Source organism: Rattus norvegicus, chromosome 1 (assembly GCF_021556685.1).
Source record: "Rattus norvegicus strain SHRSP/BbbUtx chromosome 1, alternate assembly SHRSP_T2T, whole genome shotgun sequence".
NCBI lineage: Eukaryota > Metazoa > Chordata > Mammalia > Rodentia > Muridae > Rattus > Rattus norvegicus.
Window position 1 is genome coordinate 46,504,670 of NC_141534.1, and position 17,182 is coordinate 46,521,851.

General features: G+C 41.9%; 1 long non-coding RNA gene across 1 annotated transcript in view; it reads left to right on the forward strand.

The window, feature by feature from the left end:
• Positions 1 to 17,182, forward strand: part of LOC108349518 (uncharacterized) — a 47,847-nt gene that overhangs the window by 16,005 nt on the left and 14,660 nt on the right. The window contains exon 3 of the long non-coding RNA XR_015645282.1: positions 15,311 to 15,490. This is a non-coding gene — a long non-coding RNA (uncharacterized LOC108349518). The remainder of the gene's footprint in view (positions 1 to 15,310; positions 15,491 to 17,182) is intronic.

The window sequence follows — 17,182 nt, forward strand, 5'->3', positions numbered from 1 at the left end:
GGCAGGCACACACACACACAGAGGCACACACCCACTTACACAAGAGCAGTCCCCTCTTATGCTTTGATCACTCTCATAATCTAACTTTGGAGCACACTCTGCACACGTGGTTACCTATCGAAGCAAACTTCTGCTCTGATACTGTGTGATGAAGGTGTTTTCCATTTCACCAAGTAAAACATTTACTGATTTTTCACCTTCAGGCGTTATCTTTTCCGTTCCCATCTACTGAGATGTGATAGCAGCAAATCTCCACGGTCTCTTAGGTTTATTGGGAACCACCTTTCTGAGGTTTAAAGCAGCATAGGCGTGGCCCATGACTCTAAGGTAGCTGTCTCAGGCTGGTTCAGTCCTGTGTTTTGTGTGGATTATGCCGTCCTCTCCATTTTTCTCTCTGTCCCAGCACTGGGGATGGCCTGTTGTGATTAATGTTGCCATGTTATTGTGTGCTTTACAGGAAGTACAAAAACAACTTCCACCCTAGTCTGCCCTGTTATTAAAAAAAAATTTCAGCTATTCCCAACATTCGTTTCTTCCTAGTGTTATTAAAACTGCACCCTACCCCATGTACCATTAGGCTATTAGCTATAAATATATGCTTCTATAAATATGCTTGGACAGATTTAGAGCATTCGGTTCCCTGAGACCGGAGGATAGACCACCTCTCCCTGTGTCCAAATATCCCTTAATGCCTGTCAGCACTGTGGACTCTCTTCATTACAGTGCATATCCTGCGCGTTTATTATTGTGACTCCGACCTAACTTTATATTCTATTTTCTATCATGCCAATGCTTGCATATAGGGCAAATGTTGATTTTTTTTCTTTTTACAAAATAGACACATTTCATTTTCAACAGTCAAATCGAATTCTTTTTAGCTTTATTCTAATGTTGTAATAGTTTTTATTTGGTTCTGATATTTCCCAAATAAACAGACAATAATGTACAAAGTAAAGACACCTCCTCCCCCCACTTGTCTTCTTTGGTGATATGTTGCCCATATCTTAGATTCAACTGTGCTGGCTAGATGGATGAAAAGCCGTCATAAGGTAGTAGATGTCTTTCTTCTCTTTTTAATGAGAATATAAATAGTGTTGCTATAATTTCCTAGACATAAATCTATATTTAACTGGTTATCAACTTCTTTCCGGCAGTCTTTATATATAGCATCTTTCCCACATTTGTACGTTGAATTGTGGCCAGATGGAAAACAATTTTAATTTCTTTTTTTAGAGGCACAAATGATTGGCACTTTTTATGAGCCATATATACCCAAAATGCATTTCTATTGTTTTCCCATATAAACATAGATGAGCGATCTTGACTGAGTGTAATGCCTTTCAATCTTCTCGTTTTCCTTTCAAAGTTCTATTACTTGTCCATTTTCCTAAAGTGTGATAATGCAGACATGATTGAAGCATGCCCGACTTTAGGTGATTTGTGCACGATCATTTTGATTTTCATCCAGTCTCAGACCTGGGCTGCCATTCCACAGCTTCTGTGGTTGTGTTGAATAATTTGTCTTGGGCAAGTGGAGAGATGGAAATAAATACCGCTTTACCCCACACGGGGCGCCAAAGGCCCACCAGGGAAGTGGTTCACTCCATCTTGCTTGGTGAAGGTGACGAACAGGCATATGAATGAATGAATTAAAGGAAGAGGTGGCACAGGAAAAGCCCACCTCAGCATGGGGGGTGAAGACTCCGTGAGAGCTGAATCCTGGAGCTTTCTCTCCCCAGCAATACCTTATCACTTCTTTAATCTTGAGGGTGTCTCACGAACCTTGTAATGTTCTCAGCTTCCTGAACGTCGAGTATACCAAGATGCCTGAGTCCATAGGTTTCCTAAGTTTTCTCAATCTCAGGAGCCTTCATCTTGGTTTCAACGCTGAGCAAAACAACTGGTTGCAAAAGGTCCCTTCCAAATCCGATGTGAGGTCGAATTGCCCCCTCTCTGAGAAAATAGAGAGGTAATTAGGTTAAGTGTTCTGCCATCATGGGGGTGGCCATTGCTGTTAGTGGTTGCACAGACAGCTTTGCTAATAAAGGATTTTCTCAGACATAGAGGTCCTCTTGCTTCTGTTCCCTCTCACGAATGCTTTCTCCCTGGTGACACCCTTCCCCATGTTAGGATGCAGCCTGAAGGCCCTCACCGGAAGGAACTCTGGTACCACAGCGTGAGAGGTGGAGCCGTGTTTCCAGAGCTGGAGAGGTGGCTCGGTGTTCACAGCCTCCTCCAGTTCCTCCAGAGAAGCAGGGCTTGGTTCCAAGCTCTGCAGTCCTCTTTTCCACCCTTTCTCCAGATTCAGGAGGCTCAAATCCGCTGGCCTCTGAGCACATCAAGACTCACTAGTGTAGGCCCACATGTGTGTGTGCACACACACACACACACACACACATACACACACACACACACACACACACACACACACACACACACACACACTCCCCTAAAATAATAAAAGCAAGTCTTAAAAAAAAAAACAATTCTCTGTGTCTCAGCACATTGAGTCTTCTGTTACAGCAACAGAAAATGCACCAAAACATATTTTTTCACTTTCCACTAATTAGTTTCTTTTTATTATACTCCTGAAATTGAGATTTTTTTTTATTTTTATCAGGGGTGTGGTAAATTCTATTAACCCATGTGGCAGTGTGTTTATTTGATGAAAACTTTAAATTTTATCTCGTGTCTGCTTCCATTTCTGTTCCAATTGTTCATATTGCTCAGAAACAGCTAGAATTCTAAGAAATTATTTTAATTCAACACAATGCTATCTTTTTCCTTCTGCTAGCCTCTCTCTCTCTCTCTCTCTCTCTCTCTCTCTCTCTCTCTCTCTCTCTCTCTCTCCTCCCCCCTTGTATTTCTTTGTAATTTTCATGTATCCCCAAATAGGGTGGTTTTGAAACTCTTTAGCATCTCAGATTCAGAATTCTGCCTCATGAAGACTGGAATTCTGATTGTTTCTGAACACAGGGTCCTCATTACAGAACTCTGGCTAATGCTCTCTACATCACAACCTGCCTTCCTAGCTCCCTCCCTGGCGCTCTGGGACTACGGCCCTCAACCAAAGCATGCTGATATTTCTGTCTACCGTCATCTTCAGTTTGAATGGGAATGTTGTGGTCCACTAACAGTTTGTACCACCAGAGTGCCAATTCTCATATTGCAATGGACTCTCTCCTGCATGGTGGAACTTCCAAGCCCGGTTATGTGTTCTTGGGAAGACAGGACACGGAGGGAAGCCAAGGGAAGCCTGAGAATGACAGGCTTCTCTGGGAATATGACTGGGGTAGAGAGGTTTCCAGTTCCCAGGATATTCTGAGTTCAAGCTGCTAGAAGAAGAATCACTCACTCAGGAGCCCTCTGGAATACAAATCAGTATCCAGCAAAATCCCAGCTGCCACAGGACCTGTAATTATTGGCCAACATTGGAGCAAAACGGAAGGACATCACCATCAAGTAACATCACTGTCACCAGCTACAGCAAGCACCCAGTTTGCAAGTTCTGATATTTTCCTAATAACAGACCTCTGTGTTTTAGTGACATTTGTTGGGCGTTTTGCTGCACAAGTAGTCAATATTAACATAATTAAAAACTCCTTTGCTCACACTTTTTTTCATGCCAGTCTAGACTGATGATTCTCCACCCCTGGGGGGCAACCCTCTATCTCCAAAAATATTTACATTACAATTCATAACGGTAGCACAATTTCAGTTAGAAAGTAGCAACAAAAATAATTGTAGGGTTGGGGGTGGGGGAGGGCACCACAACATGCGGAACTGAATTATCAGGTCGCAGCATTAGGAGAGTTGAGAAATTCTAGATCTTCTTCTTGCGTCTCAAGCCACTTTTATCCCAGCCTCTCTCTGGCATCCATTTTGCTTTAAACTGTAAGACTTCCCTACCCCCAATCCCCATGCTGCTAAGGACTGAACTCAGGGCCTTGCACTTGCTAGGCAAGCCCTCTACCACTGAGCTAAATCCCCAATCTCACTGTAAGCCTTTTTAACTGGGGTAAAAACTAGCTGAGCTTGCAGGTTCTTCTCGGTGGCAGTGGCTCTCCTTCTCCATCCCCTTGTGACTTCCCAACCCATGGGCTTAGTCGTCCTTAGACCCATCAGGTGTTTTCCACAACCCCCTTCTATTGTATTGCTCTTGAGACCAGGCTATGGGCATATGCCTCTGCTGTATCGAAGGTGACCTCAGGAAGTCTCAGATAGAATCGCACACTCCACACATAACTTTTCTTTCAGTTCGTATTTTAATCATGAATAAAGTAGGGGACTCCTATGAGTTTTCTGAGGAAAAGCACATGAGTATTTACTATTTTCATTTGGGGTTATAGTTATCTTCAAGAGTATAAAAAAAGCGTTTTGTTTTTTCTTTTGCACATATGAAAAATTTTATTGGATATTTTCTTTATTTTCATTTCAAATGCTATCCCCTTTCCTGGTTTCCCCTCTAGAAACTCCCTACCCCACCCTCTCCTACTGCTTCTATGAGGGTGCTTCCCCACCCACCCACTCCCTCCCACCTCCCCACCCTGGCATTCCCCTATACTGGGACATTGAACTTTCACAGGACCAAGGACCTCTCCTCCCACTGAAGCCCCACAAGGCCATCCTCTGCTACATTACATATATGAGCTTAGCATGAACCATAGGTCTTGCCACTTGACAGACACTGTCTTATTCCCTGCTTAACACAAAGGGAGATTTCTCTGAAATGTCACCATGGGCCTGTTGCCAGTGTGAGTGCAAGTTTCTCTTTCACCAAACTCTTGATAAGTGACTATTCTTTGCTTTGAGGTTTACAAATGAGTCTCCATCCGAAATCCCAGGCCATTATGCAAGTTTTGAACTCCACCCCTAATTTGTAACATGTCCTTCAGAAAAGAAGCCACACCTCTTACCAAGCTCTTACTTAGTCTCAGCAAATACTGAGCATCATTAGAGTTCCATAGACAAGCTACAAGAAAGGCTCGAATGGTAGCACTTTCTAGAACACTAGAAAACAGAGGATTAGTGAAGACCCGACACCTTTCTAGGGTTATAGCTTCCTGAATGACACAACCAAGCCTCTATCCTGGGCCTGCAGAAGAAGTTTTATTCCTGTCAAGAGTCTTCCATGATGGTGTCCATACTTGATTTTCTACAGTAATTGATGAGACACATCTGAATACAATATTTGAATTCTTTTCTTTTTAGCTATGGAGCTGGAATAACATTCCAAAATGATATTTGCGAATTCATTGATTGTGATATAGTAAAATATGAGCTTTTACATTCAAAGGACATAAAGTGTCTTTACTTATGACTGCCTCACATCTGCCTGTATAATAAAAGACATATTTGTTTCACAGCTATAATATCTTCCCTGTTCTCTAGGCTCTAATAACCCGATGCATTTTTGAAATTGGAGAAACTGTAGAAGATGGGACCACAGAATTTAATGCACAGTACAGCAGCTGTGTTTGAACATCTGTGCCCTTCCCTACCCCATGTGCTAATCTCCTAACTCTCAGGGCAGTGGCCCTGTGAGCAGAGGCTTCTGGGAAGTAATCAGGTCATGGGGGTGGTTTCCTCGTGCATGGAGTTAGTACCCTTCTAAAAGAGTCACAAAAGAACTCTTGCACCCACTACATTCAAGGACACAAGGCAGCACTGGCTATTTCCAAAGAAGCATGTCCCACCCAAATTTGCCTTGATCTTGCAACTTTTAGCTTATAAAATAGAAGAAATATTTTTCTACTGTTTAAACCGCTCAGCTCATAGTATGTTGTAGTACCTGGAAGGGACCAGGGCAGTTACTAATCTGCCATACTATTTTGTTAAATGATACCCTACTGTGCATGCTCGTGTGTGTGTGTGTTTGTGTGTGTGTGTGTGTATGTGTATGTGTGTGTGTATGTGTGTGTGTGTATGTGTGTGTATGTGTGTGTGTATGTGTATGTGTGTGTGTATGTGTGTGTGTATGTGTGTGTATGTGTGTGTATGTGTGTGTATGTGTGTGTGTATGTGTGTGTGTGTGTGTGTGTGTGTGTGTGTAGCCTTTGACTTTGAGTCTTATAATGAATGATTCCATCCTCCTAAGATAACTGGGTCAGCGCAGCCTCTCTCTGAACTTCTGTTTTGCTTATAATTCTCTTGCCTTTATTTTACTTTGATTCTTTTGCTGCTGTTGTTCCTTATTGCTCTACAGATTTTAACTCCTGAAATTTTAGACCTGAAGCCTGGCCATGAAATATTCAAAAGCTGCTTGGCTTCAACCTGCCGAGTAAGCAGTTTGTTTATTGTCTCTCAGTGAGGATGCTACATGGCCATGTTTTTAGAGAAGGGACTCATGTGGGATGATTAAAACTCCCATTTTTATAATGTGCCTGTGATATACTTCCTGGTTGGCCCCTCGTATTCGTACAAAACTATGAAATTGCATATTGTAAGAACCAGGTGACTCCTGATTCTGTTTTCTCAGACGGGGCCACTTTCTCAATGTCTTTCCCAGTGACTCCTTGTTTACCCGCTCTTGCATCATCTTCTCCCTTTCCACAGACACCTATTGTCCAGGAACCATGTCTCTGCTGCCTCTGGCATCCCCCATCCCTTACTGTCTTCCTTACACATCCACATTCAATTTCTTATTATTCTTTTTTTGAGGTTACAATACAATCACACACTTCCCCATTCATCTCCCTATTCTCTTCCAAATTCATGACCTCTATTTTCTAGTAATTGTTATCACCTACACACATACACACATACATGTACGCATGCATACATGCACGCACACATATATAACATATATCCACACACATATATACTATATACGTACACATGTACATACATCTATACTCCTAAGTACATAGGTACAACCTGCTCAGTCTGTACAGTGTTCGTTGCGTGTACATTTTCAAGGCTGGTTTTTGGTATTGGATAACCAATTGGCTGCGTTCTTCCCTGCTTATCCATTTCCCCCCCTTCATTTTCAGTTTTTTTCCACTTTTTTCTCTCTCCCTTTAAACATACCCTGCCCTCCATATAGGACCAAGAATGCTCTTTACTGGACTCCTTTGCTTACTCTAGCTGATCCTAAGCTTTCTTACTTGTTTTCTTTCTTTAGAATCATTAAACCCTAGCCCACTCCGTGTATTTCCGTCTAACCAACAGTGATGAATCTGCATGTAAGCTCAGCAGTCGGTCATAATTGCTCCCTCACATCTTCTAGTTCACCATTGGAATTCTTCCTTCTGAAACTCTCAATTTAATTCCATTTGACTTTACACTGATTTTCTTCCCAACTCTTCCTTGCCTTCTTTTTATTTTTACATCTATAAACAAAATTTATTTCTAATTCAATATGCATTTGTCAAACACAGTACCTGGTATTTAAAGCTCTCTTATTCATGTTATGCTCTGGAACAATGCTCTGTAAACATTTCAAATGACTCAAGATGTAAAGAAAGGCAGAAGTGCGTGGTGGAGCTCAGTAAATGCCTCAGCCTTGGGTAAGAGATGAAAGCTTGAAACTGATCAGTTTCCCCCAGTTGATATGCTTAACATCACACAATAAAATATCTAAATCTGTGGCTAGGGTCTCCTTTTTCCTTGTCTTTTATTTCTTTTTCTTTGTTCTCCAGCCCTCTTTATGTGACCCCTATAGCATGAATTTCTTAATATTAATTTTTGGACTTTTTTCTTCTATAATCCTCAGACTCCCTTCCCTGAGCATTTCATTCATCTCTAAAGTTTCATGTGCTTAGAGCTCGCCAATGCGAAGTTCTCGGTATGAATTAGTGTATTTACACGGATGTGTGTCTCTCCAATATCTACCTTCCTCCAATACAATGTTCCTCCCTTCTTGTTCAGTTATTTTAACTGAAGGGCTCCCTTTTATTCCCAAAAGTAGAAAGGACCACATGTCACTTTGTACCAAACAAATCAGGAAAAAAACCCAAGAAAATAAAAACTTAGGACAAAGGAAGACAAAGGGGATGACACCCCCCACCACTCCACTGAGCACACTGCCTTTCTTCCAAAATGCATTTTCCACTGCATACCTTATTCGTGATATTGCTACCAACACAGTCTCCATCTCTCTAGCTCAGCGGTTCTCAACATGGGTCACATATCAGTTATCTTGCCTCTCAGGCATTTACTTTACTATTCCTAACAGTAGAAAAATTAGTTATGAAGTAGCAATGGAATGATTTAATGGTTGGGAACTGTATTAAAGGGTCATGATATTAGGAAGGTTGAGAACCACTGCTAATGTGGTTATTTTTGATCTCCCTTCCCTTCCTTCTAGAATCTCCAGACTTGGAGGCCAAATGAGAAGGGAGACTATGCAATAAGAGAATGGGGCAGAGTTGTAATAATCAAGGCTTTGTGTATCTCAGTGACTGAAGTACTGACTGAGAGTTAATGAGTTCCTGGTTGTGGGAGTCTGTAAAGAATGAAATTTCAGAGTCTTTGTTCAAAAAAAATGTAAAGGGTTAAAACATAGGGAAGGCAGAAGATAAGAGTGAATGCTGATACATTTAACCAGGATGCTCTGCATAACTTCCCAAGTCTCCTGTCTGTGTTAGTGTGATATGGATATCTGTGCTTGGATGTGAGGTGTTCCCTCAAAAAGCTCTTGTGTTGATGTTCAGTTTCCAGCTGGTGGCACTGTTAAGAAATGGTTATACCATGAGGGGGCTTCCACCTATGCATTAACTGAAGGACTCAAAATTTGCATTGACTCTAGGGAGGTAACAGAACTCCTGGAAGATGGGGGCTGACTAAAGGAAATAGTTAGTGGCTATGGTTGGTTTGAATGACCCCATGGACTCATGCGTTTGCATGCTTGACCCATAGGGAGTGGCATTATTAGGAGCTATGGCCCCGTTGGAGTAGGTGTCATTGTGGGGGGCAGACTTTGAGGTCTTCTGTGCTTAAGCTATGGCTGGTGACAGTCTCCTCCTGCTGCCTGCATATTAAGATATAAAACTCCCAGCTCCTCCCCCAATACCATGTCTGCTTGAACTCTTCCCGCTATGCTTCCCTCCATAATGATAATGGACTGAACCTCTGAACTGTAAGCCAGCTCCAGTTATATGTTGCTCTTTATAAGAGTTGCATTCGTCATAGTGTCTCTTCACAGCAATGAAACCCTAACTAAGACAATGGAATACTTTTTAAGGGTGCATCCCATGTCTCCTTCCTGTAATTTTCTTTCCACTATCTCTTCATCACAAGATGAGTAATGTCCCTTCATTACATGCTCCCTTCTAGGATGTTCAAACTTGCCTCAAGCCCACAGCAAGTGATCCAGCCAACCAAGGGCTGAAAGTCCTGAAACCATGAGCTGAGATAAAGCTTTCTACACTCCCCAGACCCCAAAAGGTTTATATCAGCTATTTGACATAATGAAAAAAGTTTGCAAACATACTACCTATTCAAAATACCACAAAGTAGTGGGTGTCGCCATCCGATATGTGTTGTCTTCCAATTGTAGAAACTGGAAGTCCTGAAGAAGGCAAGAACAGAGCGACTTGCTTCTGACGGCTCTCTCTCTTCTTGACTTTCGATGTTACCCATGGTCCTTTCTCCAGGATACCTACTATCCTTTCTTTAAGCTCAGTGGACCAGGAACACACCCTCATGATTCATGTAACCTTAGTTACCTCATTAGATCTTCATCTCCACATACAATTGCATTAGAATTAGAGCGTGCCATAGGGGATGGCCATGATTCATTAATGTTAATTAATTCTTCCGTACATGATATTAACTGTGCTAAGAAATCTCTATGTGAACACAGCATGTTACAGGCATCAATGTAGTTGGAAAGTGAGTGTTACCTTCCTCTTTTACTAACTATTCCTGAATTAGACTTTGTCGGCTTCTCTCTGTGCCCTTGCTTCAGGCTTTAATAGGACTTGCTATTTAAATGCGGCCTCTTTGTATATGAGGGCAACTTCTCCCCTTTTCCCCTGGCTTTCCATATCTCCTCTTCTCCATACTTCAACATGGAGACTTATCTATGTAGACATCTTTAATTGTGATCTGTGGTGTTGGGTCTCAAATATTTATTGTCCTCAGAATCCACGTAGACCTCATGGGGACTCCATGCATGCTTTTGCTGTCTTCTTAAGTCCCAGTGAGACCATGCTCTTCTTGAAGAAAGATACTTGGATTAGACCAGTGCTTTTCAAGTGCACTTGGCATGTACACCTCTGGGGATCCTGTTAATGGGGACTGTGGTGCCAGGGCTTTGCATCTGAGGAGGCAGGACCTGGGGTTATGCATTTTAACAAACTCCCAGCTAGTGCTTCTGCCACAGAGTCCTTAAATAGAAGGATGCAAAATTTCTCTGTCAAAAGCAATCCCTTTCTTGCTTCACCTTCCTTCCCCACAAACAAGAGACATCAAACTATTTTGTAATGTATTATCCTCTCTTGATTAATCTTCTTTTAACCTGTATGCACTGATTCAGCCTAGATCCAAGACATAGGGGAGGTCAGAGAGCACTGTGTTCTTGGGAGCAAAAGACAGGGAAAGTATCATTTACACAGACATTTATGTGGCTCTGTGTTCTTTGTTACAGGACCTGAAGGTGACATGTATAATAAAGCAGTGATTCCAATCAATTAAAGTTCAATTTTCCTCCACAACATGAAGCTGTGCAGGACACTATTTTCATGAGGAGACTAAACATACCGCTTCTGTGGTTGGCTGGAATAAAAAAGGAAGTTGTCAAGTGGTTTTTGAACATACAGGGCTTCATGTGAAATTATCTCTTGGAATTTACTTTATTCTAGAGGAAAAATAAAAATGTCTTCGGGGCCTTTTGTTTTGCGACGGCATGCTCGTTTACTCTTGTCCTTCCCATTTTACACATAATATAACTTTCGTTGAATTAAATCCTAACGAATAAGAACACACTCGAAAGCACCTTCTTTGTATTTTATTCGGCGGCTGGGTTTAGTTTCCTACAAAATGCTTTCTAAATTCAGTTTCTTATCATGGGCTCCATCCAGAATAAAATACACAGAGCCCCTGGAGCACACCAGCTGTTTATGTACCCTGGCCAATATATCTCAGGGAGAGGTCTGCGTGCAACATGGGCGATCGTTTAAAAAAAATGAAAAATATAAACCCAACTAAAACAGCAAGTATTTAGATCTGCTCAGTGGGAAAGAGAAGCAGAAAAGGGGAAGAGAAAGCAGCTTATTAATCGGCTCCTTTTACTTTGAACTGTGGATTTCCAGGCTGTGTTTCAGTCTTCTATTTTTACCTATAATATTTCAGAGCTTATTCTTGCATGTTTTAAAGTCAAATGGAAGAACAAGGGTCTGAAAGATGGAGTGATTTTCCTTTAATTAAATTCCTTTATCACATTTTCCTTTCAGTGAGGGATTCCAGGAGTTGAAGAAAAATTCGTCTCTCAGTCACCACCTTTTTAAACAATGAAAGAGGGGTGCAGAGTGCAGCCCACGGGAACGTTGCACAGGAGGGGACCTCTTTCTAGAGTCTCTGTGCTCAGGGATTTCTCTTATGCGGTGTCCTCAGCCTGCCTTTACTACACTGATGCTGTAGCAGATGCGACAGTGTAGCTGCTCCAAGGTTTGCTGTCAGCCATTTTGACATTCATCCAATACAGTAAGAACCTCACTCCAAATCTGTGAGATGTTACATGACCAAGGGCAAAGGGTGTGGGACCCTACCTGCAGGTTCTCATCAAGAGGCTTAAAGACACCGGCAGCAGTGCCAAGCATAAGATGCCCAGCAAATCCCTGTCTCACCCTTTCAACGCAGACAGACCTTCACTTCCCAAATGGCGCTCTTTCTTAGGCCTCATGTTTTTAGTCATCCGTGGTGATAATACTGAAGGACACTGACATTGTACCCTGGTCTCAACCTTGCTGCCTGCTGGAAAACCGACTCTGCTCATTAATAACAGGAGTAGAGTCTGGTGACATCGTTTCCTGTTTTATTCCCAACCTTGAGAGTTGGCTCCATGTACATAATCCCTGGGTGAAGATGGAGGCCCTTATCCATCCATACCTCCTTCTACCACTCCACCGACTTCATGTGAAGCCTGGAGACTGATTGGCTCATTTATTCACTCCATCATTGTGTATTCAGAGTTGTCAATGCAGCAACAAATACTCAGGAGGAACAGTGAAGGGAGGGGAACTTCATCTTGGCTCAGTGTTTCAGGGGTTTCAGTTCATGGCCAATTGGTGCTGTTATTTTGGGCCTGAACAAGGCAGAGTATCAGGGTGGCAGGAACTGGTAAAAGAAAGGATTCCTCACCTCATGGATGCTAGGAGGCAGAATAAGAGAGAGAAGATTCTGGACCAAGAAAAGACTTTCAGAGGCCCAGCTTCATTGAGCCAATCCTCACATTAGGACTATTTTCTAAGTTTTCACCAACTACCACAGTGTTGGTTGAACTACCATGGTATTGCTACATCATGACTCCATTAATAGATTAACTTGTTGATGAAGTCAGAGCCCGGCATGGTCCAGTTGCTCCCCTGAAACCTCATTTGTTGGCAGACAAATTTTTAACAGGAGCCTTTAGGGTCATTTCAGATTCAATGTGAAACATCCAGTCATCCAAGGTTTGATGAGCTCTCTATTCAGTAGACAATGCTTGGGACTTTGACTTCTCCCGAAGGCTCACAGACAGTGGGAGAAGACTGCAGCACAGTGTGGCAGTAAACACACTAAGCAGAGAGTTGGGTAGTTTCCCTGTGTCCGAGTGCCAGTGGATAGTGGACCAGCCAACCCCTCTCCAACTGCACCTTTCATATTTTAGGGTAGGTAAATGGCCATTTCCTAGAGTCATTTAGAATACAATCTACTATGCATGCAAAGAGATAAGGGAAGCTTGTTTGTGTTTTAAGAGAAATTGATACTAGTCACACTCTGAAGGCCTTCAGCATGCTAGGACGATTATATCTATGGGCTATATATGGAGGACTCAGGGTATACGTTAAGGATCAAGGCAAAAGAAATTCTTTACCAACAGTGACATGTAGGGATCAGATCCCTGTGATCTTTTCTGCCAAGCCAAGAAATGTATACACCTCATTATTACTACTACAATAAAACTCAAGAATTCTCATCATGTAAAATCCCTGTCTACCAGGTATTATACAGAAATACAATGTCAAAGCATATATGCTATTCCCATCTGAAGGATGCATCAAAACCAACAACACAACACAACACAACACAAACTAAACAAAAAAAATCCTTCAAATTTTTTCTACTCATTCTTGGTTCCACATCAAAGAAGGATAGAATCATACAGGCCCAGACACTTTTGTGATTTTATTTGTGCCTGACTCAAGCCTGGATGGTTTTTCCAAGTCTGTCAAATTGGAATATATTTTTTAAAGGAATCCAAGAGCTTTATCTCCCCAGCTATCAGATGTCTAACTGTGAGTGTAAGCAGAGCCAGGTAACACTCTGACCCAACCTGCTGAACAGCAGAGATCTTTACTGAATCTCCCTGAGAAGCTAACTTTGCTCAGTGGTACCAAGAGGCCAAACCACTGATCATGGTCAATGAGACAAGAGAACTGGGAAATGCCAGAGTTGTGTCTCGACGCTTTGTCCATGTTTCTGCTGAATGAATTATAGCATATTGCTTTGTGGCCAAGGCCTCGCAGCACTGTGAGAAAGACCGTGCTCATCTGTAGGTTGTCTAATCCTAGCAGTACTGGCATTGTGACCACTGAAGTATGTAATACCATAGGGTCATCTCCACTGAGAGGAAGCCTCATTTACGGCTGGTTCACCCTTCACAATCTTTCAGCTGTTGGTAAGATCACCTGCATTAAAATTACCACATCTTACCCATTTGTGTGTATTTATGTGTGCACATGTTTATGTGTGTATAGGGACAGTCATGAATGTATGTGCTGAGATTGGAAGAAAACCTGGGATGTCATCCAGCTTTCTTTGAAGACACAGTCTTTCAGTGATCTGAGTGTACTCAGTAGTTTGGGCTGATAGGGTTCCTTCTCTTTTTGCCTCCTCATCACTGGGACTTCACTGAGCACCATGCTCAGATGTTTTTACATGGGTCTGGGCCTCAAACTCAGGTCCTCACACTAGCATGGCGAACACCTTGCCAATCAAGCCTCTTCTTAGCCTCAGAGTCTCTTTTACAACAGAGATTCACAGATGTTGTTCCTAACCTTCTCTGGACCATAATTTTTCCTGTGAAGCCTAGAAGTCTATATTATAACAAATCTGCTGTTTTCTGGTTTGTATGGTTTATGAAAATTTGAAAACTAATTGCATGCCATTCCTATTAATTTTGAGATATGTTTGGTCCCAAACAATACAATTACATGCTCCACAACAACATTCTGGTTGGTGACAGAGCACGTAGATGATGGTGTCCACTAAGATCATGATGCCTACTAGATGTCATAGCAATCTTAGTTCATGTAAATACTCCCAACCATCCATCTCTTATGACAAATTTGCTAGTGTTTGCTATCTCAGGATGCATTCCCCTTATTAAAAAGTACATCGCTAATTTATGCTTCTATATTCTGTGCAGGATTTTATTGAGTCATTTTATTAAAGCATCATTCCAAAGGGTACTCTAATAAAAATGATTCCTTTTGTTCCATATCCTTTTTGTTTAAGAGAGGATGTCCTTATATATGGCTGACCTAGAATTCACTGTGAAGTTTGGGCTGATCTCAAACTCACGGAGATCTACCTGCCCTGCCTGCCAAGGGCTAGGATTAAAAATGTGCACAACAATGCCTACCTCTCACTTCCTTTAAAATAATTGATTGATTATTGAAAGTCACTCCTGCATATCTTCATGTGTTTTTTTTCATTGGTAGCTTCATTGTGAAGACACATGATCATATAATTGTCCATTACAGATTTGATAATCATTCATCAGAAAGAGTAAATCTTTACCCGTTGCATAGGTTGTCTCAGGATTGTTTGCTTAAGATATATTTATATTTTTGCATACTATAGATATCCTTGGCAACTAGATGAACATTTGCCAATCCTTTCCACACTTTACAGAACATTTGCCCAACTCTAAGGACTTTCAAATTCTTTCTCTTCTTCAATCATTCCTGCTTTCTTCACCAGAGTGCAATTACCAAGATCAGATCTAAGGGAGAAAAGTGAGGGGAGGTTTGTCTTAGCCACGCACTAAGGAAGAGGAGGCACTGACAAGATTATATTATTTTCCCCTGGTGATGAAGGGGCGATGTTTATAGTCTGATTACATGAATATGAGTTTCAGGTTTTTTTTTTTTTTAAATTCTAGCACCAGCAGCGGGGTTCCTTCGGCAGAAAGCCTTGATTGAGATGCTAAAGGCAATGAGAACTAAGTGGAGCCGCTAATTAGACACTTTGACTGAGCAGAGTGGGGAAAGCGAGCCCCATGGAACAGCAGGCATGGCCTATGTGCCCGATATCTGACAACCCACATTTTCAGGCTGCAGAGGTAAGAGATGCACTGTAATTCTCTCTGGATGGTTTTGATTTGGGGGAGTCTTGTCAGGCCAATAAAATATTGATAAATCAGGTATAAAATGAATCACTAACACGTTATCCCATTCCTTAGTGAGTTAAAAGTATTGACAAAAAGTAGCTAGATGCTGAGCCTAATACATCCAGTGTATTCTTTGTTCATGCGGACCAAACGCCACATAAATAATAATGCCGGTATTTTAATGAACTTTTGTCTTCTGCTTTATGCTTTTCTTCGTCACAGAAAAGGAAGTCAAATATTAGCAGCCTAGGAACACGATAAAATGTTCCAGTGCCACATAATTCAATCACTTAGGAAGCAGCCATGTCACCAATCTGGGTCTCCTTGTTCTGTGTCACCCTGCCACAAATTCAGCCAACCTGGACTTGTATTGATGTGTTTAAGATCCTCTGGTTTGTCCCATTAGGGGCCAAGCCATATATTAGCAGGTAAAAGCACATGCACATTCTCCTCTGGAAGGCATCCACCCAGAAAATAAGCCTGTAACTAGAAAACTAGAAGACCCACCCCAACAGACACAGCATGGTAGAAAAGAAAGCAGGGGTGAGGATTGAATATCCGATAAGAGGTCCTGGGTTTCAGGTCTGCCTGCTGAGCCTGTGGCTGCTTTTTTTCTTTTCTGTTTTGTGGTCTGGTTACCTTATCAAAATTTTGGGATGCTAGTTACCTTGGTAAAATTGTGCTGGCGATTCATTTCTTTTTATTCGTCATGCATGTTAAAAATAAGATCTCAAACTTAGTTCTTTCTTGCTTGATATACTGTATCTCTGATTTGTAGGATTTGGGTCTAAGGCCCATTTATATAATCATGCCAGGAAGCTCTCTAAATCATTTTTTTCTTCCTTAATATTGACAAATTTGTTCCAAATAATTGCTTTGATCACTTAGGGACACAACTCATCTTGGTTCAGGACCACTACAATCCGTACTTGACTTAGATTTCCTGTTTGTCCAGTCATATTTCCTGAAAGGAAAAGGAAGAAGAGGAGGAGGAAGATGAGGAGGAGGAAGATGAGGAGGGTGAGGAGGAGGAGGAGGAGGAGGGTGAGGAGGAGGAGGAGGGTGAGGAGGAAGAGGAGGAGGAACCTTAAAATAGCCAAATTGAGTTGTAAAGCTTTTCGTATCTTGGTTATGAAGACAACAATTTCACCTTGAAAACTAGTTTAGTTCTGTTTTCAGTCTAGTGCTACAGACTTCCAATGTGTGCCAAGAGCCCCTGCATGCACTGAGCCCGAGAGGACCAACGGGGAAGGTCAGGGGCCATTCTTTCTATAGACCTATGGTTCAAGAGACACAATTGAGGTTTTGTTTTACCTCTTCTGTCTCAGTTGTCCATTTTGGAATTTGCCTGGTGGCTAGCCATTTGCAACAGAAGGTGAGACTTCCAAGAGCCAGGTAACCTCAAGAATTTCTGGTAGTTTCCAGCCCTGTGACCTCTCCCTATACATAAGGCTTGATCTCCCAGCATCCCACACGACTTGCCCAGACTTAGGCATTCCCAAGTATCACACATGCACAGATGACATTGATACACTTGAATCTGGACATCAGAACATGCTGACCCAGGTAGTAAACTAGTAGTTGCTCTTAGGCCTTCCAAGGACCTGCTCCATGAAATCATGAAGTGGAACCAGGGAGACTAAC